The following is a 24310-nucleotide window of genomic DNA, read 5'->3' as shown; positions in this document are numbered from 1 at the left end:
TCCCCGGACCTGCCTGCTCCGTGACCTTTGTCAATTTCCCAAGGATGGTGCCCCTTCACTTGTTTATCGTCGGGCATTTGCTGCTCTATGTGCACACATGAAGGAAGCCACGTTTATTTACATTGATGGCTCGAAAACATCGTTAGGTGTAGGGAGTGCTTATATTGTTGGTGACTCCCCATATCGATTTCGGCTTCCCGATCAGTATTCGGTTTATACTGCGGAGCCTTACGCTGTTCTCCAGGCTGTCCAAGTCATTCATCGCCATCAGCGGATGCAGTATGTTATCTTCTCAGAGTCTCTCAGCTCTCTCCTCAGTCTGCAAGCTCTGTACCCTGTCCACCCTCTGGTCCACCGGATTCAGGACTGCCTCCACTTGCTCCACTTGGGGGGGCGTCTCTGTGGCGTTCCTCTGCATCCCAGGACACGTTGGTATCTGTGGGAATGAGGCGGCCGATATAGCGGCCAAGGCTGCAGTCTCTCTTCTTCGGCCGGCTATTCGTACGATTCCCTTCGCCGATCTACGGCGTGTTTTATGACGTCGTGTTCTTCTTTTATGGCACGCACATTAGTCGACACTTTCCGATAATAAATTGCAGGACGTGGAAGCTCTCCCTGTGCTTGGACCTCTTCCTCCCGAACTCGTCGTCGGGTGGAGGTAATTTCAACCAGACTCCGGATAGGGCACTGTCTTTTTAGCCATCGATATCTTTTAAGTGGTGATCCTCCCCCACTCTGTCCCCACTGCTCTCAGCTGTGGACGGTGAGACACCTTTTACTTGAGTGCCCCTATTTTACTCCGTTACGCGCCCGTCTACAGCTGTCGCCTGATATATCTTCCATTTTAGCAGATGACACGCGCTCAGCCGATCGCGTTCTCGAGTTTATTAGTGCCAGTGAGATGACGTCAGTCATTTGAAGCTCTTTTTGGAGACAACCAACCCCTTTCTACAGTGGTTTTTTAAGCTTTCCTTCTATATTTAGTTTCTCCAATTTTTTGAGATTCGTTCCCATTTATGCCTTTTCCTAAGTCACAGACTGGGCGCTAATGACCGCAGCAGTTTTGCACCCTAAAACCATAAAAAAAACCATGGCGGAGCTGAACATATATTCAGCCATCACTGTAGGACCCGCTGAAGCAGGAATCGTCCAAAAACGCTACACTTTGGCATTCAAAACACCAATGTCGACTTTCACGTACCCATTGTAGTCTGTGGCATTGTCCGGTTCTGTTGAATGGAAGCCCACCGAATGGCATGCCATGCTACCAGTTCAGCCTGCTGGCCCCACATAATGCCACCCCCAAAACTGCAGGGAACCTACACCTTGCTGCACTTGCTGGACACTGTGCCTAACGCGTTCAGCCTGACCGTGTTGCCTCCAAACACGTCTCCGACGATTGTCTGGTTGAAGACATATGCGACACTCATCAGTGAAGAGAACGTGATGCCAATCCTGAGCGGTCCATTGGGCATGTTGTTTGGCCCATCTGTACCGCCCTGCATGATGTCGTTACGGACGTCGGGAGTTTGGTTGCGCATGATGCAGCCTATTGCGCACAGTTCGATTCGTAACACGACGTCCTGTGGCTGCTCGAAAGGTTCTTCCGGGCCATAATCCGTAAGTAGCGGTCATCCACTGCAGTAGTAGCCCGTGGGCGGCCTGAGCGAGGCATCTCATCGACAGTTCATGTCTCTCTGTATCTCCTCCATGTCGGGAGAACATCGCTTTGGTTCACTCCGAGACGCCTGGACGCTTCCCATGCTGAGAGCCCTTCCTGGCACAAAGTAACAATGCAGACGCGATCGATCCACGGTATTGACCGTCTAGGCATAGCTGAACTACAGATAACACGAGCCGTGTACGTCCTTCCTGGTGGAATGATTGGAAATGATCGGCTGTCGGACCCCCTCCGTCTAATAGGCGCTGCTCATGCATGGGTTTTTACATCATTGTGCGGGTTTAGTGACATCTCTGAACAGTTAAATCAACAGTGTCTGTGATACAGTGTCCACAGTCAACGTCTATCTTCAGGAGGTCTGGTAACCGGGGTAATGCAATTTTTCTTTTCTTTGATGTGTATGTTTTAGTTTCAATGTTACAATCGATAAGTACTTATTCTGAATGTAAAGTTTAATTATTTTTTTTAGAAACATTGAAATTACGAATCATTTGTACTCTTAAAATTTCTATTATTACTTACGTAATCATATACTGTTTACTATGTTTAGTTCTGGATTCATTTACGAAAAAATAGTCGTAATTAATACTGTAACGAAAGCTAGTAGGAATTCACTTGTTAACAAAACTTTAAAACCGTTTGGAATATTTGTCAATGTAAATAAAATTCATCAACAGCTGTGTAATTTAAGGTATTATTTTATTGTGAAGGCTACCAGTTTCGGCTTTTCATTATACCATATTCAGGCCCCGTACGCATCTGTCCAAATAAACGAACATGTCGTACAGCGCCACAAACCACTGAATATCGTGAATTCAGTCGTTATAGAGTTAGTTCATTCGAAGACGTGATAGCAACTCCTTTGGAATGTTGTTATTTATGCTCAGTGTGAGTGTCGTAAGCTTGCCTCTGGTGTGACTGGACGTATTTTTGTATAATAGGAGCGAACAATGTAATTTCGGTTTTGTTAATGTGAAAAATCAAAATACTGTATGATGTACTAAAATGTGAGAAAATGAGTGGAAAATTCTGCAAAAACAATCTTCCAATATATTTAAACCAACCGTGAGGACCTCATGCTAGATTTTAAGCTTCATGAATCAGACCCTTAGACAAGAAGAACTGGAGCCGTCTCCACATATAAGCTAAGTAAACTTCAAAGTTTATTATAATATTTGCACCGCTCGCACCTTCATAAAAGATCTGCCTGTTAATTACGTGGTCTGGGCTTTGTTTAATGTGGACAATAGATGGAGGAAGGAAGGACGTGGGAGATTACAACAGTCATCTTGCACTGTGGTCCCATTTTGTCATCCAGTACCCTGTTGTCACTGTGTACAGCTCTCTTCTTTGTACTGATTTCATATACATCTCACTGTTGAAGCAACGTGTCCTGTACAAGCCGAGTGTCGAGGCAGGACACACCCTCCTCCCAAACACCGATCATTCTGTCCCGTTCGAATGCATTCACATGCCGAAACTCCACGCTGTGAAGCGGGTGATGCACAGTGGTATTTGGTTACACATTTCCACTTCGTGTGACGGCTCAGGGCAGACTGAGCGTTGCGTGACACTGGCCTGTCTGGTCACACAGAAGAGGGCGCTGTTGGACCTATAAGCACGCCTCCTCTCTGCCTTTTAACACACTTGTTACTGTTCAGCTCTTCTAGACATTCCCTTACGACGACGTGTCGCAGCTATTGCTTGTAAGTGTTTGACTTTTTACAAACAGTAGTGTAAGAAGTATACTCTGCCAGTTAAGAACATTGTAGATACCTGTTGTAAAGTGGCAGTATCTGAGTGCTTTAAACCGCAGTTTTAGGAATTTTGCTGAATCTATGAAAGTGTTCGACAAAATATCACCAACATCTCAGATAGTGAATAGTTGGCGCAAAAGCTTCCGGTGTGGTCGTACGAATATGAACGACAAAGAATGAACTGCCTGACCATTTCTATGAGAAGACCCGGAAACTGCAAGAGAAGTGGAGGCTGTGATACACGAAGTCCACCGTATCACATTGAAGGTGACAGTGGAGAGTACACTCTAAGACAAAACAAGCGATGCACCAAAAGGAATTATCGGGTTGGAGGACGGAAATATATGTGATTTAATTGTTGTTGTTGTTGTGGTCTTCAGTCCTGAGACTGGTTTGATGCAGCTATCCATGGTACTCTATCCTGTGCAAGCTTCTTCATCTCCCAGTACCTACTGCAGCCTACATCCTTCTGAATCTGCTTAGTGTATTCATCTCTTGGTCTCCCTCTACGATTTTTACCATCCACGCTGCCCTCCAATAATAAATTGGTGATCGCTCGATGTTTCAGAACATGTCCTACCAACTGATCCCTTCTTCTAGTCAAGTTGTGCCACAAGATCCTCTTCTCCCCAACTCTATTCGATTCCTCCTCATCAGTTCTGTGATCTACCCATCTAATCTTCATCATTCTTCTGTAGCACCACATTTCGAAAGCTTCTATTCTCTTCTTGTCTAAACTATTTATCGTTCACGTTTCTCTTCCATACATGGCTACACTCCATACAAATACTTTAAGAAACGACTTCCTGACATTTAAATCTACACTCGATGTTAACAAATTTCTCTTCTTCAGAAACGCTTTCCGTGCGATTCCCGGTCTACATTTTATATCCTCTCGACTTCGACCATCATCAGTTATTTTGCTCCCCAAACAGCAAAACTCCTTTACTACTTTAAGTGTCTCATTTCCTAATCTCATTCCCTCAGCATCACCCGACTTAATTCGACTAAATTCCATTATCCTCGTTTTGATTTTGTTGATGTTCATCTTATACCCTCCTTTCAAGACACCCTCCTTTTCGTTCAACTGCTCTTCCAAGACCTTTGCTGTCTCTGACAGAATTACGGTGTCATCGGTGAACCTCAAAGTTTTTATTTCTTCTCCATGCATTTTAATGCCTACTCCGAACTTTTCTTTTATTTCCTTTGTTGATTGCTGAATATACAGATTGAAAAACATTGGGGATAGGCTACAACCCTGTCCCACTCCCTTCCCACTGCTTCCCTTTCATACCCCTCGACTCTTATAACTGCCATTTGCTTTCTGTACAAATTGTAAATAGCCTTTCGCTCCCTGTATTTTATCCCTGCCACCTTCAGAATTTAATTGTACAGACAGACAAATGATTGCAGTTTGACAAAAACTGAACGACACTGAAGAGGAAGAACTTCACAGACTGAGGATGTCGGTACTCCTCTGACTCATGTACAAGTAGTTACTCGGCTTGGAACTTATTGGAAGAGTTATGGATGTCCTGAGAGATATAGACTAAAATTCTGTCCAATTCGCAGGTAAGATCGTGGCCTACTGCCACGAGTTCACCGTTCCGGCGCCCGCGACGTGACACGACTGCGCACCTTTCCGAGTTTTGCAGTGATATCTGAAGTGACTGCAAGACAAGCCTCTATGGGGAATGGGAGAAGGAAAGAGACGGCCGTTGGGGCAAGGAGCGGTGCTATGTTGAAATAGTGTGTTGCCTCGTACGCGGGAACCGCTACGGTAGAAGGTAGAAGGGCAACCTAGAAAGCTCGGTGTTTGGAAACGTGTTTTTCTGGCGCATTCTGTTCATGCGCTAAGTGGATCTGACCACCGTATTTCTGGCGGTTTATGCCGTATTAACTTGGGTGCCGTGCGCCTCCTAAGAGACTCTTCAGTTCCCTCGTGCATTTGGCAAGACGCTCAATCGCATGGTTGTTGATGCCGCGAGCTGTTTTGCGTCGTATGTCTCTACGGCATTTTAATGTTACTGTGAGTATAGTTGTTTCATTATAGCCTTAACGTTTCCAATTGTTCGTCTGTTAAGGTCTTTGTCGCTCTAACCAAATTATTTGTAAAAAATTCCTATGCAAGTCGTGTGCAGTACCCTTATTAGTGCCGTTCTTAGGGTGTGTAAGATTATTGTACTGAGCTAAAGGTGTCGGTACGCGTCACTGTCTCTTAACATATTCCCCTCCCGGGATGTGCAACACGAATAATAGAATTATTTATGTATACGAGTATTTCGTGTAAGTTGTCTGCCGACATTGTACAGTAGTGAATCAGAGTAGTCAACATCTTTGGTTGTGTAAATATGTAACAATTACGCTAATTATTCTGGCGTTTTAAAAAAAGGGGTTGTAACTGTACCGCCGGTTTTATATGTAATACTCTGTGAATGTAATAATTTCTAAGAACTCTGTGTGTTTCACTGGTCCGTAAGTACGGAAGGTAAATGTAAAATCTGCAGTAGAGCCCCGCCGCTACGGAAATTGTTTGGCGGGACTCTAGAATCCGGACTTGGCGCGCAAGGCGCCTGATTCCTTTGTGGCGAGTGGATAATCGAGCTCTGACTGTGACACTGAGTGGTCAGCGGCAGCCATGGTCTGCTATTGTGGCATAAATTGACGCAAGAATATCATGCGAGCATGTAAATTAGTCTCGGGTGGAATGTAAAATTGCCTGTCCACTGTGGTATCATTATTGGCCCTCTTTGGTTCAGTTTACAGCACCAACAACAATAATGTCAGGCCGTGGCTAACATCGAGAAACATGGTTGCTTTACCGCCAATTTTATAGCCACAAGCGGTACCTCCTTCTGCAGAATTGTTATTTAAATGTGTACATCCAATGGACCAGGTATTATGTATTGAATAATAACTTTTTGTGGAACTTAAAACTTACGTGTCCACACCCGTGATTATCCCCAGTCGCATTCCTAGATCCTCTCCAAGTGAATTAGTCCGAGTATCCCGTTTTTATTATACTAACCATTTGGATGTAAAACGTTTGGTAGTTTATATTATCTTTATGAGGTATCAAGTCAGGTTACTTTCCTGTGCAGTACTAAATGATTTACTCCATATAATTTTTCACCCTAAAATTTACTGAAGTGGGTTCGTAAAGGAAGCTTTTCATTAAATAAGAAGCTGCCATGAAGATAACCAATGTCAAAATTATAAGGTGGAATGCCTGTAAGTAAATGATATAAAGCGACAGCAGCAAAATTTAACTTTGAACAATTTTGTAAACTTGTAATAGTTTCAAACTGGTTTTTTTTCGAATTGGGTAGTCATTAACGAAGCTTGTTTGACTTTGAGTCCAGTGGCAGAATAGTTGCTAGGTCCCCTTACTAACTGTTGAACTAATTTGTTATTATTCATTATGGTTAAAGTTCTTACAAAAGGTATTTGCCGTTTTCTTAATTTTGTGTGTTAAGGTTAACAACTAAAGATGGTTCTTCAAACCATAGTAGTTTAAGGGGAGTTGGAAAGCCCTGTCCCGACAGTGTTAAATTTAGTGACTTGGCTTCTCTGTATTTCATGAACCACTGTAGCCACAGACATGAAACTTTTACAGGACATTAAACTGTATGTTCTACGTCCACGGAAATACACTAATTGCATTTCACCCACTGATTTAGGAAATACAATTTTTTACTATACGGCTAAAATTTTGTGTACTTTTTTGTGCGTTATCCTAAATGATTTTAACTATGCATAATATTATGTTCTTATTTTAGTTCAGTAGACTCAAGATATGTATGTCATTACTCCTTGAAAATTTGAATACTCGAAGTGGTTCCTGACATTTAGGAAAAAATGGTACAGAAAATGTAAATTTTCAAGAATAGGATCTAAAGTTTCAAAAAAACTGTAAGTCACTTAATATATGCTCAATTTTTTTTATTTTTAGTCACTCAGAACCACCCTGAACCATACTGTATATCATCCTCCTGATATTTTCCAAGTTTTTTCTTCTTTTCGTCTTTTATTCTTTCTGGACACCTTAGTGGCCGACTGTGCTACATACTCTGCTTTAGCAATGCGAACCTTGTCCATCCGTTCAAGTTCTCCGATGCAGTTTGCTCCAGTATTAATTACCATATGCTGTAGCACTTTCACCCTACCAATGTTACCATCATTAAAAGGAATAACAGCATCACTGACCCCCTCACTTTAGGGTCTTCATTCCATCAAAAACATTTTTGGTAAGCGAATCCATATCAGGTTATTGAACAAATCATTGGGATTTGGAGTGTGACCATGCAGGCACTTCTTCAGTAATTCAGAATTTGCCAGGTCTCTAAATAGGTTTTATGATATCCATGACTGCTGCTGGAATGGAATGTTTGTGGCTGTGTGAGCTGTTTGAGTACTGGGCGATGCGGTAATTGCACCACGAATCAGGTCCAGGAGGGCAAAGGTGGTGCACTGGTTTTTCATCAGTTGACAGTCTGTGGAAGAAGGTAGCCCATACTCCCTGCTTCATTTTCAACTAATTCTAATGGCGATCCCATCATACTGCTGTAGTTCATCAATCATGTTGTCTGTTAGCCTGCCTCTTATTGTTTTACCATCAAAAAGTTTCTTGCCTCTCAAACTTTGTTTTAACTTCCTGAACCTGGTTCCAATCCTCATCAGGACTTGACCAACACATTCCTGTTTTGTGCTAATTTTCTCACCATAAGGGTGCGTAGCTACTACACTGTTATAAGCTTTTTCGCCTTCATCACCTAAGAGTGCAACACATTCTTGTTTCCTTCACAGATCGACTACAAATTTCAATAGCTGCAGAGGCCTCCATACCACCACTTGTTTCTTTATAATTTCTTTCACACATATGCCCTTCTTCATGCCTAGCGTTACACTTATAACAATGTTTGGTTAAAATCTGGAAATGTATCACCTCTCCATTATCCACACTGGTCACTGTAGCAACACAACACTTAGAACTGCAGTCGCACTGCTCCTAAGTCACATCCAAAGCTGCTGGTGTGTCAGTCATACCATCATTCATTTCAACAGCTTAGTTTGCAGCACCCTTCATTGATTCACATGCAACAGATTCCACAGCAGCTCCAATAAATACTGCATACTTGTCGATTTTGCGAGGTGGGCATGACATATTCATCATGACACACATTGCTTTTGCTGCAGTGCGTCCTTTGCCAATAGCTCTCAATCCATAAAACCACCTAACATTTACTTCAAAATAATTGTCTTTACACCTATAAGATTTACAAACTGAACGAGTATATTTACAACTGGCACAAATATTGATAAGTCTCCTGGCTAGTACATTTGCTACATCACTGTCTTCGTGTAAACTAACTGGCCCTCCACATATTTTACAACACACACATTCACATAAAACCGTTGTTAGGATGTGTAAATGTATCAAATATAATCTAACCTACCATTTATATTACTTTCGTTTTAAGAAAACTGTTTCACAAAGTTTTATTTTAATATTCAAAGCAGTAATGGGTGTTACTCTAGATACTGACGAGCTTTTCTGTATTCCGTTGTCTGTAACTTCACGCGCCACATGTTGAACACAATGTTTCCCTTTAATCGAAAATCTGTTACCATGAAAGCTACGTCTCTTAAAAACACTTCGTTTTGCTGTCATACTTTAGATTTTAAGAATTTACCAATCCATTCGTTACATTTCCTTAAAGAAACGTTAGCAGTTCGACGTACAACGCTTGTTTATATTGTGAAACGATACGATACCGTTTTTCACAGTGCTATCAATACAAACACCTAATTTATCCTTTATAACACAGCAATCCACAGCCTTCTGTATAAAAAATTACGGATTTTATTAGATCTTGAACTAACGCACATACAAATTTTAACGTTTTCAACCAGTGTAGATTATATTAATAAAAATGAAATAAAATACTTCCCATGTGAGTTTATAAGTGATATATATATATATATATATACTCCTGGATATGGAAAAAAGAACACATTGACACCGGTGTGTCAGACCCACCATACTTGCTCCGGACACTGCGAGAGGGCTGTACAAGCAATGATCACACGCACGGCACAGCGGACACACCAGGAACCGCGGTGTTGGTCGTCGAATGGCACTAGCTGCGCAGCATTTGTGCACCACCGCCGTCAGTGTCAGCCAGTTTGCCGTGGCATACGGAGCTCCATCGCAGTCTTTAACACTGGTAGCATGCCGCGACAGCGTGGACGTGAACCGTATGTGCAGTTGACGGACTTTGAGCGAGGGCGTATAGTGGGCATGCGGGACGCCGGGTGGACGTACCGCCGAATTGCTCAACACGTGGGGCGTGAGGTCTCCACAGTACATCGATGTTGTCGCCAGTGGTCGGCGGAAGGTGCACGTGCCCGTCGACCTGGGACCGGACCGCAGCGACGCACGGATGCACGCCAAGACCGTAGGATCCTACACAGTGCCGTAGGCGACCGCGTCGCCACTTCCCAGCAAATTAGGGACACTGTTGCTCCTGGGGTATCGGCGAGGACCATTCGCAACCGTCTCCATGAAGCTGGGCTACGGTCCCGCACACCGTTAGGCCGTCTTCCGCTCACGCCCCAACATCGTGCAGCCCGCCTCCAGTGGTGTCGCGACAGGCGTGAATGGAGGGACGAATGGAGACGTGTCGTCTTCAGCGATGAGAGTCGCTTCTGCCTTGGTGCCAATGATGGACGTATGCGTGTTTGGCGCCGTGCAGGTGAGCGCCACAATCAGAACTGCATACGACCGAGGCACACAGGGCCAACACCCGGCATCATGGTGTGGGGAGCGATCTCCTACACTGGCCGTACACCTCTGGTGATCGGCGAGGGGACACTGAATAGTGCACTGTACATCCAAACCGTCATCGAACCCATCGTCCTACCATTCCTAGACTGGCAAGGGAACTTGCTGTTCCAACAGGACAATGCACGTCCGCATGTATCCCGTGCCACCCAACGTGCTCTAGAAGGTGTAAGTCAACTACCCTGGCCAGCAAGATCTCCGGATCTGTCCCCCATTGAGCATGTTTGGGACTGGATGAAGCGTCGTCTCACGCGGTCTGCACGTCCAGCACGAACGCTGGTCCAACTGAGGCACCAGGTGGAAATGGCATGGCAAGCCGTTCCACAGGACTACATCCAGCATCTCTACGATCGTCTCCATGGGAGAATAGCAGCCTGCATTGCTGCGAAAGGTGGATATACACTGTACTAGTGCCGACATTGTGCATGCTCTGTTGCCTGTGTCTATGTGCCTGTGGTTCTGTCAGTGATTCCATGTGATGTATCTGACCCCAGGAATGTGTCAATAAAGTTTCCCCTTCCTGGGACAATTAATTCACCGTGTTCTTATTTCAATTTCCAGGAGTGTAAAATTTTATTCGGAAAATTACAGATTTTATACTGACATAAAAATCTGGAAAGTGAAAAAAAAATTGCCGTTCTAACTCCCCTTAAGGTATCCCATAAGCTACTTATGTGACAAGTGAAAATAAAGGCTCTTTCTGAGAAAGTTGAGCGATCAGTTCTGCACCACATCTTTTATTCTAAGTAATATCTGTACAACCCAAGTATAGAGTAGCTTTATGTGAAAATTTCTGAAGCTCATAGTAATCATTACTGTATCGTTTCATGATATTTTTGTGGAAATTAATTAAAATAATTGTATTTCATGGTATTGTCACTCAGACTGTTGGTAGGTTAATATGTCCTTTCGTATTTGTTCATTATACTCCATAATAGTTCTTGCTCATAGCAAGTGTAATTTGCGAGAGGGAGTGTATTGCAGCGTTTATTGGCCATTCTGTGTTCTGCGTAAGGGTTAGCTATTGTATTGTTTACCATGGCAAGTTCTTGTATAATACAGAGAGTAACTGTGTTAGAAGAGGTTAGGTAGGGTATCAAGTGAGGTTAGTTTGCTTAGGTGATGTTTATTTCAGATTTTTCCTGCAGAGGTTGATACCGCAATGTATAATTTGGCTGGATACCGCAAGTATATACAATGTGTCCCATTTATCTTGAGCACCCTAAATAACTGTTTGTCCAGATGCAAATTATAAAATGTTTCACGCAGATGTTCTTTAGCCCTGAGCATGATTGCCTTTGTTGTAGCTTTGTTTTTTTTTACGAAATATAAGAACAGCGGTATGACTTTTTTAATGGCACCCTGTATTTTTTATTCGGTTATTAATTTCCTCTCCTAAAGACCTATTAAAAATGGGTCACAGTGTACCATTCACTGAAACATATCGTTATTTATTACCTAACACAACATTGACGTTGACGCTCCCAGCGCTTAGTGCACGTACTCGGTTTAATGGAACACACCCACGTGCTGACGTTGACAAAGGAGAAATGTACAGTAGAATGCACTCCCGTCATTCCATCAACTTTCATCAGTTGAAGAGATGTGTGAGTAGAATGTACACAGAATGTACACCAGCGAATAGAAGGTAAAAATTCTACTCATCTATGGGGAATGTAAGTTTGCAGAACAGTAATTGCAATACTGTTTTCTTATACACGGTACATTTAGTTCAGTAGTTTAGTTCTTTTAAATACTGTTGTGTAGAGCAAGCATACAATAAAGGCTGTCCTTCCTACAAACTGCTTCAACAAACGTTTCTTTTATTGTTGTTGTTGAAGGTAGGCGCATTGCTACGCAGGCAGCAGAATTGTACAAACAGCGACATCCTGACAAGAACCCACCTTCCCGACGGATGTTTTCTCGTCCTGTTGCGACGCTTCAGGGAACGGAAAGTTTCAACCCACAACAACGCAATCGCCGTAGCACTCGCACAGACAAAGCTGCCGAAGTTACTTGTCTCGCTTCCGTTGCTATGAATCCACATGTGAGCACGGGACAGTTTGAACACGAGACTGGCATTCCTAAAAGCAGTGTACGTGGTATTCTTACAACTACACTGGTTCCATCCTTCCATGAACACCTACATCAAGAATTTCATGGGAATGATTTCCAGAATAGTGTATAATTCTGTCAGTGGGCACAGCATCAAATCCTCGCCAACGCGAACTTCTTCTCCAATGTACTATTTACCGATGAATGTTCCTCTTTAACATAGAACAGGTAAAAATGAGGAACATGCATTATTGGTCCAGCGACAACCCACTACGGCTTAGATAGTTGGAACATCAGCGTCAGTGGAGAGTTAATGTCTGGTGTGGGATGCTTGGTACTACAATTATTGGCCATTATTTCATCAATGGTAGTCTAAACGCCACAGCGTATGCTAACTTCCTCAGACGAATTCTTCCTCCTCTTCTGGATGAAGTGCCGCGAAGAACCAGATCGCTTATGCGGTATCAACACGATGGATGTCCAGCACATAATGCCTTGCGTGCACGTCGTGTTCTGGCCAGAAGGTATCCTGCCGGATGGATTGGTCGAGAAGCAACAGTTATTTGGCCTTCTAGGTCTCCTGATTTAAATCCTCTGGACGTTTTTCTTTGGGGATGCATGAAAGACGTTGTCTATCACGATATCCCAACAACTCAAGAGGGCATGCATGAACGTATCGCGCTTGCTTGTAATTCTCTTCAGGAGGTAACACTGGAAGCAGTAAATAATTCTTTCATTCAAGGAGTGCACCATTGTATCGGTGTCCAGGGTCAGCACTTTGAGCACCTTTGAATGTTCTACTCCTGGGAAATAGTACAGGAGCGTCAAAGTCAATTTTGTGTTATGTTTTTACTTGGCTCTCATTTGTTTTCTCACAAGTCCAGCAAGTGGTCGAGTTTGTGACCGCGGGCTCAAAGTCAATGTTATGTTATGTAATTAACAACGTTGTGTTTTTGTGAATGGTACCTGTGATACATTTTTGAATAGGTATTTAGGAGGAAACGAATTACCGAATAAAAAATACAGGGTGCCATTTATAAAAGTAATACTGCTGTTCATATCTTTGTAAAAAAACAATGCTAAAAGGAAGGCAATCATGCTGATTGATGTCCCCCTGACGGCTAAAGAACATTTGCGTGAAACATTTAGTAATTTGCATCTGGACAAACAGTTATTTAGGGTGGTCAACATAAATGAGACACCCTGTTTAATTACAGTTTACTTCCGTATTAGTAGAACGTCAGTTCAAAACCCGTTTAATTTGCTGTTGTTACTATTTCACTAACTTCGAGATTACGAAGTTATAATCAGATCCCTTCTTATTACGTACTGTTGCGATCGGGCTAAATCCTTCACAGATGTTTAACATTGTCGGCGACTGACAGTTCGGCAAGGGGCCGTAGTGCTACAGCTGCTAGTATGATACGAGATATGCTCATCTGTGCTTAATTCTGGTTATTCATTTATTGCATATTAACGTTTCAAAATGTATTGATTTTAGTTATGTTTGAGATGCGTGTCCTGGCCAATTCCTGAAGGTGTTTATTGGAGTCATTAATAAGGGGAAACTGGTTAGTTGCATGCCATTGCCACGTCTGATCTACAGTAAGGTCCTGTCTAGCTTTTCTTATGTGACTGAATCAGTCTCGGACCTTACGTTCATTCCTCAAGATCCAAAAATTTTGAGGGCTGTTTGACCTTTTTCATTATCCGTCATCGGAAGTAATTGTAATTATTTCAGATTTAATTGTTTGGTGGTGCAAATTGCTTTAATGTTGATTTGTGTCTTTTAGAGCTGTCACTGAATGAATTTATTTAGTATATAATTTAATAGGTACAAGTGGGCAATAAGATCTTTCACTTTGTTTAAAAAAAAATATTATTTAATTACGCGTACTTGCGCTTCCTTTAGTGAAGCTGGTGGAGGGCTACTGCGCCTGCATTATTGTTTGATTTCAACCTTTCTTGCTTGGGAGATCCCTTCGCTGCCCCGTCTCCTACCTGGGAGCGCTTCTCGCCTTGGTTGCGGGGACCCGGTGCTGGAATGGAATGGCTGTGTATTGCCGCGTCCGTCGGCCTGGCGTTAAAAAAAATGAAAAGCACAATATTTAAAGTTATAGTGGTTTACCATTACTCGAACTGTTTGGTGCAAATAAGTCCATTTTCAATTGCAATCATATCCTTAAAAAAATAAATGGTGAGCGACGCCACAACCGACACACTCGAGTAGCTAGTACGAGACCGTTTGTGCTGGACCATAGATGCGCCGGCAGCGTGCCACTGGGCGAGGTCACTCACTCTTCTCCTGGCCCTGCAGACGAGGAGCTGACACGGCAACCGTCAGCTGAAATCCAACTCGCAGCTGAATGAGCCATCGCCTATGAGGTCGGTGTGGAACAAGACGACTATATACTTGATTGGTAAATAACTGAACTTCGATGGTATTTTACTAGCGTTAGACACGCTTCACGAGTACCCAACTGCCATCCTGACTTCGTGCTGAAATGTCTCCACTCGGCCCGTCTGTAGTACGTTCTGGTAAGTTTCTTCTCCCTGCTCCGTCCGTCATGGGTGATTTTGCTGCCCATGTAGTAGAGATCCTTAACCTACTTCGTGATTACCAATCCTGATATTAAATTTTTCGCTGTTCTCTTTTCTGCTACTTCTCATTACTTTCGTCTTTCTTCGATTTACTCTCAATCCATATTCTGTACTCTTTAGTCTTTTCGTTCCATTCAACACATCCTTTAATTCGTCTTCACTTTCACTGAGGATAGAAGATCTACAACAAAATAAACGCATGTTTTCCCTATTTTGTCAGTTCCCTTTCAAGGTAAGTCGTAGAGTCAGCATTGTCTGATGACTTCTCCATTTCTTCCGAGCAGAACCTTATCTTTTTTGACGTCAGCTCTACCAGCCTCTCTGTTGTTCTCTAGAAAATTAGTATTGGTAGGTTGGAAACGTTTGAACTGTCATATTCACATATTCACATTTGTCAGCATCTATAATTTTGGAACTGGAGTTCCTACAATATCGATTAAGAGCAGACCGAAGAAAGACGAAAGTAATGAGCAGGGGCGGAAACGAGTTTAGTGATCAAGTTAACATTGGTATTGTGTATAACAATGTAGATGAAATGAAGGAATTCGGCTACCCTGAAATCAAAATAACACATGATAGACGAAGAAAGAGGACTTAAAAAAGGAAACCAGTACAGGAAAGGGGCCTGTTCCTGGGTAAAGAACATTGCTACCATCAAACATCGGCCTTAATTTCAGGAATAAACAATTATATTGTACGTTTGGAGCACTCCACTTCTATGAAGTGAATCATGGACTATGGGAATACTAGTAAAGAAGAGAATCGAAGCGTCTGACATGTGGTGCGATACAATGATGTTGAAAGTTACGTGCACTGGTGACAAACCAGGAGGCTGTCCGCAGAATCGACGAGGAGAGGAAAATGTCTCAGTGTTGAGAGCAAGAAGGGACAGTTTAATGAGACATGTGTCGAGACATCAGGAGAAACTCCCATGACATGTGACATATCTCTAGTGGCTAAAATCTGCATGTGGCGACAGAGATTCGAATACATTCAACAAATAATAGAGTAAGTAGGGAGCAAGCGCTATGCTGACATGAAGGAGAGGAATTCGTGGCGTGTCACATCAAACGGGCAAAGTGACTGAACACTCAAATAAAATCCTCTACGTGTATTTCAAGTGTGAAGTGGAATAGTTTCATCATACACTATATGATCAAAAGTATCCGGAAATCCCCCAAAACATACATTATTGATATTACAATGGAAAATCCTTGATGGAATGTAACAATACGAGAGAAGGAAAGTTACTACGCACCATATAGAGGAAATGCTGAGTCGCGCTAGGGACAATAAAAAGATTCGCACAATCATAGCTTTTGGCCATTAAGGCCTTTGTCAGCAGTAGACACACATACACACACGCACACATATACACACTCACGCAAGGGCAACTTGTACACACGTCTGCAGTCTCAGAGAGCTGAAACTACACTAATTCGCACGCTGGAATTCCAAGATATTATCTGCCACGATAATCTAAGTACAACAATCATTCACCCTACTAACCCTGCTCTCCGATGATAAACAGCAAAAGTGTTTATTTTACTTTATTTCATGTTTTAATCAATAACTTTCCCACAAAGAACTTCAAATAGTGCAGCAACAGAAAGTGTTTTTGTAAATGAAAGAATAAAATTTCACTTATTGCATGCCCACAAAGCACTTATTACCTTTATCCTTAAAATATTGGAATTACATTCCACCGTGTCCTTACTTTGGAAGTTATGCAGATTAATAGTGTTGCTCAGCATCTTATTAGCAACTACTTCTCTCTGCTTATTCACTTGCCAATTGATTTGTACCCTCGTTGTTGCAGGCGTTGGTGTACATGAAAGGAAATACATCATAAATTACAATATAATACAAATGCTGTATCTTGTACCACACGCGTTCCTGGCCAAATGTAGAGATTTTTTTGTGTATACATGGCCCTATTGATTGCTTGTAGTTGCAGTGTGGTATATGGTGTTTGTATGTGTTTGTGCGTGTGCGTGTGTGTGTGTGTGTGTGTGTGTGTGTGTGTGTGTGTGTGTGTGTGTGTGTGTGTCACTTAACCAATATGTGACCGAGCGGTTCTAGGCGCTTCAGTCCGGAATCACGCTGCTGCTACGGTCGCAGGTTCGAATTCTGCCTCGGGCATGGATGTGTGTGATGACCTTAGGTTAGTTAGAATTACGTAGTTCTAAGTCTAGGGGACTGATGACCTCATATGTTGTGTCCCATAGTGCTTAGAGCCATTTGAACCATTAGATATTTTTGTTAATAACTAACGATAAGATAACATGAGGCTACGTACATCATATTCACTACAACTCCATTCCACGGGCAAATAATTTTACTTTTGATATTGTTAAGGTTTTCTATATTGAAGTGTACGATAAATAAAAAGCTTGGGAGTGTCTTTGGTCGTGCGGTAGCGTTCTCGCTTCCCGCTCCTGGGTTCCCGGGTTCGATTCCCGGCGGTGTCAGGGATTTTCTCTGTCTCGTGATGACGGGGTGTTGTGTGATGTCCGTAGGTTAGTTAGGTTTAAGACTGATGACCATAGATGTTAAGTCCCATAGTGCTCAGAGCTATTTGAACCATTTGAGTGTCTGTATAGGCGTAAAATATATTACGAACAGATCAGTGTGAAGCACCTTAGTTGTTTGCTTTCAGAAATATCTCAGAGTTGTAATGGAACGTCTTTTAAGCATCTGCTAAAAGCAGCTTTCTGGTGCTCTCTGCACTCATTACATTTATAAAGTGCAAGTAAGCACAACTTGCATTTACAGAAGCCAGAACTCACGCTTAGTCAAAGGTTACAAGTCTTAGTCGAAACGTAATGTCATTCTCCATTATATAATCACTCTTTTCACCAGACATTCCTCTTATGTATATTTTCGTAGATTCGCTTGGAGAAATACCTTTTATGTGGTACACATATTATTAATTCAAACCTGTACACTTTTTAAACAGTGAATAACATCGTCACTTAAACAAAAGATAAACGTGAAGCGACAAACGCAAGAATCTGTTTTGATATTGACACACCACTTTGCAAAATGAATGAAATTAATCTGGCTTTAGTCTGTTTATTCAAGATATTAATTTTAAACCATATGCGTTTGGCTTTACGCCTCGTAATCTTGGAGTAATTAATAAAAATCTGACGTCATGCAAATAGCGGCCAACAACACTAATTGCAATTCGCGCTGTAGCAAGTGATATTAATCAGTGAAAAATGCAGAATTACTTTTTCGTATCTCTAGTGGTGCTAAGGCTACTGACGTAAGTCATTTGGTTTTCAATGAAAGAGAACCAGTACAATACTTGTACACCGTTCTTGTGAAGCTTGCACTTCTGAATCTGAAGTGTGCTATTAGACTATGTCTGAAATAAGTTGAACGAAAGCCAGAAGACGAGTTACTGCCAACTGTATCTATGTTGTAACGAAAATAACAGGTGTTCTGAGTTTACAGAGTTCTTATCGACACAGTTGCACATCAGAAATCTTCAGCAGTAAGACGATCCGTCCACTTGTCAGCTGCTCGTATCAGTCGCAGCTTCCTGATTTGATAACAGCGCCCGCTATCTGCTGCTCTCTGCACTGGTTATGTTTATCAAGTGCTAGTAAGCACAACTTGCTTCTTCAGAAGCAGGAACTCGCGCTTAGTCCCACTAGCTTAGGAACGCTGGAACAACAGACAGGGCCAGATCAGCTGACGCTACTACTAAAGCTGGACAAGCCGTTGTACTCTTACTTACGGCGACAGAAAAGATTTCTTTTCTCTGTTGCAGTAGCTAGATTTGACAGAGAACATAAAGGGACAGGTACGAGAAGCAAGAGCAGGTTTGCATACTGCCGTCCTCTGAGCTAATATTGATACCTCTATAGGTGCACCGCATCTGGGGGCGACAATGAATGTCGATATCGTTTCAGCCAATTACTGGGAGTTTCTGGGAGCCTTTCTTGGAGCCCAAAGGCGTAGAATTCTTTCTCTGGCCACCTGGCCTCCTCCTGCTCATAGTGGAAGTCCTTAAGGTTGTTGATCAGGGATCTGTGTTTTGACCGTTTGGAGATGTGTGCTTGATTGAGTCCAGAGCTCTATAGGTCATCCTCTGTTCTCTTCGACCGTTTGTTACTGACTTTAGATCTGTTATTCAGTACATCAAACATATGTTTCCTTACCCGAGTTGCATTCATCTAGGATAGATGTCCATTGAAGTTCAGTCGTCGTTTCGTTACTGATTCCATCAGCTTTTCATCATCCTCATGGTACTGCTATCTTTCTCATACACAACACTGCCCGAATATTCTCTTAGGAGCCATCATTTTAAGGAAGGATTTTGCTCTCAAACGTCAAGGCGACTCATAGTCCAGATTTTCTTGTCCTTCCCAAGCATTAGCTTGAAGATACATATTCGTGTTTGATCACTGTGTTGTAGTGCCTGAGGGCTGCTTTTGTTGAGACTGACTTCGTCTCGTGTAAAACATGCGTCCTATGCGAAACAGCGGTCACCTTCTCTCAAGTTGTTGTTGGATACTTTTTCATCAGTTTACCTTTGTACCATTTAAACAAAGTATTTGAAACGCTGCGCTTTTTCTACTTTACCATACTCCTTCAGGTCATGAGATGCTGTTTGGATGTTGGTTATGTACTTTGTTTTCTCAAAAGAAATTTGGAGGCCATCTTTATTAGCTTCTTATTCCGAAGTAACTTAACTGACTGTAAGCGAAAATATCCAATAAACAGAAGAGTTATGTACAATTAGATAGAACCAACAGTACCTGTTTTGTAAACTGATGATCAGTAACAGTGGTTCAGGCGGAGTGACAAGCCGTGAGGACGTCCTTCGCAGAATCGTTGAGGGAAGAAATATATGGGAAACACAGGCACAAAGAAGGGACAGGTTGATAGAGATGCTATGGCATCAGGGAATAGATTATGTGAGCTGAATAGGGTAAAACAGTAGTGAAAGACAGAGATCGGAATATTCTTAACAAATAATTAAGGATGCTGTCACAATGTGACGCCTTATTAGAAGCAATTCCGGTCGCAATACTCTATGCGGCCGCTCCTAGCTGTTGTCAACAACCATATACACTCCTGGAAATTGAAATAAGAACACGGTGAATTCATTGTCCCAGGAAGGGGAAACTTTATTGACACATTCCTGGGGTCAGATACATCACATGGAATCACTGACAGAACCACAGGCACATAGACACAGGCAACAGAGCATGCACAATGTCGGCACTAGTACAGTGTATATCCACCTTTCGCAGCAATGCAGGCTGCTATTCTCCCATGGAGACGATCGTAGAGATGCTGGATGTAGTCCTGTGGAACGGCTTGCCATGCCATTTCCACCTGGCGCCTCAGTTGGACCAGCGTTCGTGCTGGACGTGCAGACCGCGTGAGACGACGCTTCATCCAGTCCCAAACATGCTCAATGGGGGACAGATCCGGAGATCTTGCTGGCCAGGGTAGTTGACTTACACCTTCTAGAGCACGTTGGGTGGCACGGGATACATGCGAACGTGCATTGTCCTGTTGGAACAGCAAGTTCCCTTGCCGGTCTAGGAATGGTAGAACGATGGGTTCGATGACGGTTTGGATGTACCGTGCACTATTCAGTGTCCCCTCGACGATCACCAGAGGTGTACGGCCAGTGTAGGAGATCGCTCCCCACACCATGATGCCGGGTGTTGGCCCTGTGTGCCTCGGTCGTATGCAGTCCTGATTGTGGCGCTCACCTGCACGGCGCCAAACACGCATACGACCATCATTGGCACCAAGGCAGAAGCGACTCTCATCGCTGAAGACGACACGTCTCCATTCGTCCCTCCATTCACGCCTGTCGCGACACCACTGGAGGCGGGCTGCACGATGTTGGGGCGTGAGCGGAAGACGGCCTAACGGTGTGCGGGACCGTAGCCCAGCTTCATGGAGACGGTTGCGAATGGTCCTCGCCGATACCCCAGGAGCAACAGTGTCCCTAATTTGCTGGGAAGTGGCGGTGCGGTCCCCTATGGCACTGCGTAGGATCCTACGGTCTTGGCGTGCATCCGTGCGTCGCTGCGGTCCGGTCCCAGGTCGACGGGCACGTGCACCTTCCGCCGACCACTGGCGACAACATCGATGTACTGTGGAGACCTCACGCCCCACGTGTTGAGCAATTCGGCGGTACGTCCACCCGGCCTCCAGCATGCCCACTATACGCCCTCGCTCAAAGTCCGTCAACTGCACATACGGTTCACGTCCACGCTGTCGCGGCATGCTACCAGTGTTAAAGACTGCGATGGAGCTCCGTATGCCACGGCAAACTGGCTGACACTGACGGCGGCGGTGCACAAATGCTGCGCAGCTAGCGCCATTCGACGGCCAACACCGCGGTTCCTGGTGTGTCCGCTGTGCCGTGCGTGTGATCATTGCTTGTACAGCCCTCTCGCAGTGTCCGGAGCAAGTATGGTGGGTCTGACACAACGGTGTCAATGTGTTCTTTTTTCCATTTCCAGGAGTGTATAACTGAACCATTGCAGTTTCCCAACTGGGAGTATTTACAATTATCAATGTTTCTCTCGTGTAAAAAGCACTTTGTCACATCTACGGTGTATGTTTGGCAAGGACGGAGGTGGCACAGTGATGACACACTGGACTCACGTTTAGGAGGATACCTGTTCCGATCCCCGTATGGTCCCACAGATTTTGGTTTTCAGTGGTGTACCTTAAATCGCTTCAGGCGAATGACGCGATGGTTGCTTTGAAGTCTTCAGACTTTCCCGGCTATCTGTTTGCAACATTTTCGATAGTCAATCGTGGTCGGGTCAGTTTATATTTTGGATCTAACAATTGTGTTGGTTCCGAGCTCAACAAAATTTCAATGGCCTATACAGAGAATACGGAGCGATAAACGTTACTGGACAATCTAATATTTTGGGCATAACTCATTTAGGCCGAATACACGGCTATGTGGCACTGTTCTCTACACATATTGACCTACCGGCTAGTACAGCGTCCCTCTAAAGGCCAGATGCACATCTCCAGGCTGTGAAACTCGCCTGACCTCGAGCGCAGTTATCAGCACGCTGCAAGCAAACATGTGAATTCTGTCTATTTACGTTTTTAACACAATTACACAAATTGGGAATTTGAGTACAATAACAAATAAAGAGAAATTAAACCTGGGAGAAGTGAACTGTTCTGTAGTTGCCCAGTGTTCTCGAAATAGGCGATACTACGTTCGCCATTACTTCGATAGAAACTCAAAGATGGCGCCCATCATATTTCACAGAGCTTGCTCCAAAGTGTGTGTGACGTTACAAAGTGGTTCAAATGGCTCTGAGAACTATGGGACTTAACATCTATGGTCATCAGTCCCCTAGAACGTAGAACTACTTAAACCTAACTAACCTAAGGACAACACACAACACCCAGACATCACGAGGCAGAGAAAATCCCTGATTCCTTCGGGAATCGAACGTTGTGTGACTTTACCAGAAGGTCAGTGCCAACCACGAAACGTCACTCGCCTAAGATGTTTTATAAATACCACAACACAGCTAATCTAGACTGGCGAAATGCAATTAATCCTCTTTGCAAACATGAACATAACACACCTCGCGAGGATAGGTAGTAATGTCAAGTGCATTCAATAATTATCGCAACAATTTTCTTTCTCGCCCACACCACCGTTCGAGCTTAGTTTAGGGAGCCTCTTCCCTGTTAACATTGAGAGGTGGACTCCGTTCCTTGATGCCATATTTCTGCTGAGTCTTCGAACGCTTGGAGAAATACAACTCAACTAAATCTTCTGTTTACTTCGTTAACTTGTTAGCTAATCGTTGAAGCTCCTGTCCAGCTTACATACAACAACAGTTGCCGCACCAGGCTGTAGCCAATCTTCATTATTGTTGTGTGCTGAGTCGTATTAAGTCACACACAACAGTCATCATCACAAGAAGGTCGCACAGACCTGTCTCACTTCCCGCGCGCCGGCCAGCCTCACGCAACTGTGACTCCTTCAGTGTTGGCACTATTGGAACGTGAAGATACTCTCATTTGAGGTGATCGGCGGGTCACTGTCCAACACCTTGTTGCTCAACTCTATGTATCTGTTGGTAGGACTGGCACACTTGCCTACAGTTGAAGTACTGGAAGGTGTGTGCACGCTGGGTTCTCCGCCGCTTAACACAAGACCATAAAATGTCTTCGCGTTACGAGGCTGATCGTCAGAATGTTTCGTCGAACATCATCACAGGAGATGAAACATGGGTTCATCAGTTAGAATTGGAAACAAAACGGCAATCCATGGAGTGGTGCCACACCACCTCTCCTCCGAAGAAAAACATGAAAGCCGCACTCTCAACCGGAAAAGTCATAGTGATGGACCTCTGGGATTCTGATGCTATCGTTCTGTTTGATGTCCTCCCTCATGGTGCAACGACCAACTCAGAAATGTATTGTGCAGCCCTCAGGAAATTGTAGGAACAACGTCAACATGTCAGTCACCACAAAAATGCAAACGAACTGCTTCTTCATGACAACTCAAGGTCTCACACACGTCTGCGCACAGAGAAGGAGCAAACAAAACTTCGGTGGTTTTTTCTCATCCACTTTAAAGCCCAAATCCCGCACCTTCCGACCTCTATCTGTTTGGCCCAATGAAGGATGCACTCCGTGGGAAGCAGTATCTGGGTCGCGGGGAGGTTATTGATGGAGCGAGTCGATGGCTCCGACGTTAACCAGTAGGGTGATACCTTGCGGCCATACAGGCTGGCCGAGTGAGTTGGCCCAAGGCCGTCGCATTCAGCAAAGATTATGTTGAGGAGTAAGGTATTGTGGCGAGAGTAGTGGGGAACAATATGGTGTACTGGAATTCTGACTAAAACCAACCTTCCCTCAGGAAAAAAAATGTTAGATTTTTTATTGAACACCCCTTGTAATTTGATTTCCTCCAAGTCAACGAATCCCACAAATTGCTTCTCGGGACCGAATGGTCATCAGTTTCGTTTTGTGTTTAGGGCCCAAAAACAACCACGGTCATACGGGCTCATGTTAGGACTATAGAACACGAAGACAAAGAGAGAAGTTAAAAACGACTACACGATAATCCCAATCCAAGACAGCTAAAACATGGACGAGGAGAAAGGCAAATAAAATATGCCGTAGAGAAATGGAGGTCCTGAAGTAAAAATTAAATGGCCTTCGTTAGATAGCTACGACAGATAAAAAGTAAAACGCGGTCAATAGCCCGGGCGTCGTTTGTTACAACCATCGATAACTGAGACAGCAATCACAATCGAGAACGTAATTGGTTAAAAAAAGGGCATCCCATCTGAAAATGTCGAACCGTCAAAAGTAGAGCACAATAAGCACATAATGGTG

The sequence above is a fragment of the Schistocerca gregaria genome, chromosome 2, assembly GCF_023897955.1.
Source record: "Schistocerca gregaria isolate iqSchGreg1 chromosome 2, iqSchGreg1.2, whole genome shotgun sequence".
In the NCBI taxonomy this organism is placed as follows: domain Eukaryota; kingdom Metazoa; phylum Arthropoda; class Insecta; order Orthoptera; family Acrididae; genus Schistocerca; species Schistocerca gregaria.
Note: the sequence above shows the minus strand (reverse complement) of the source record.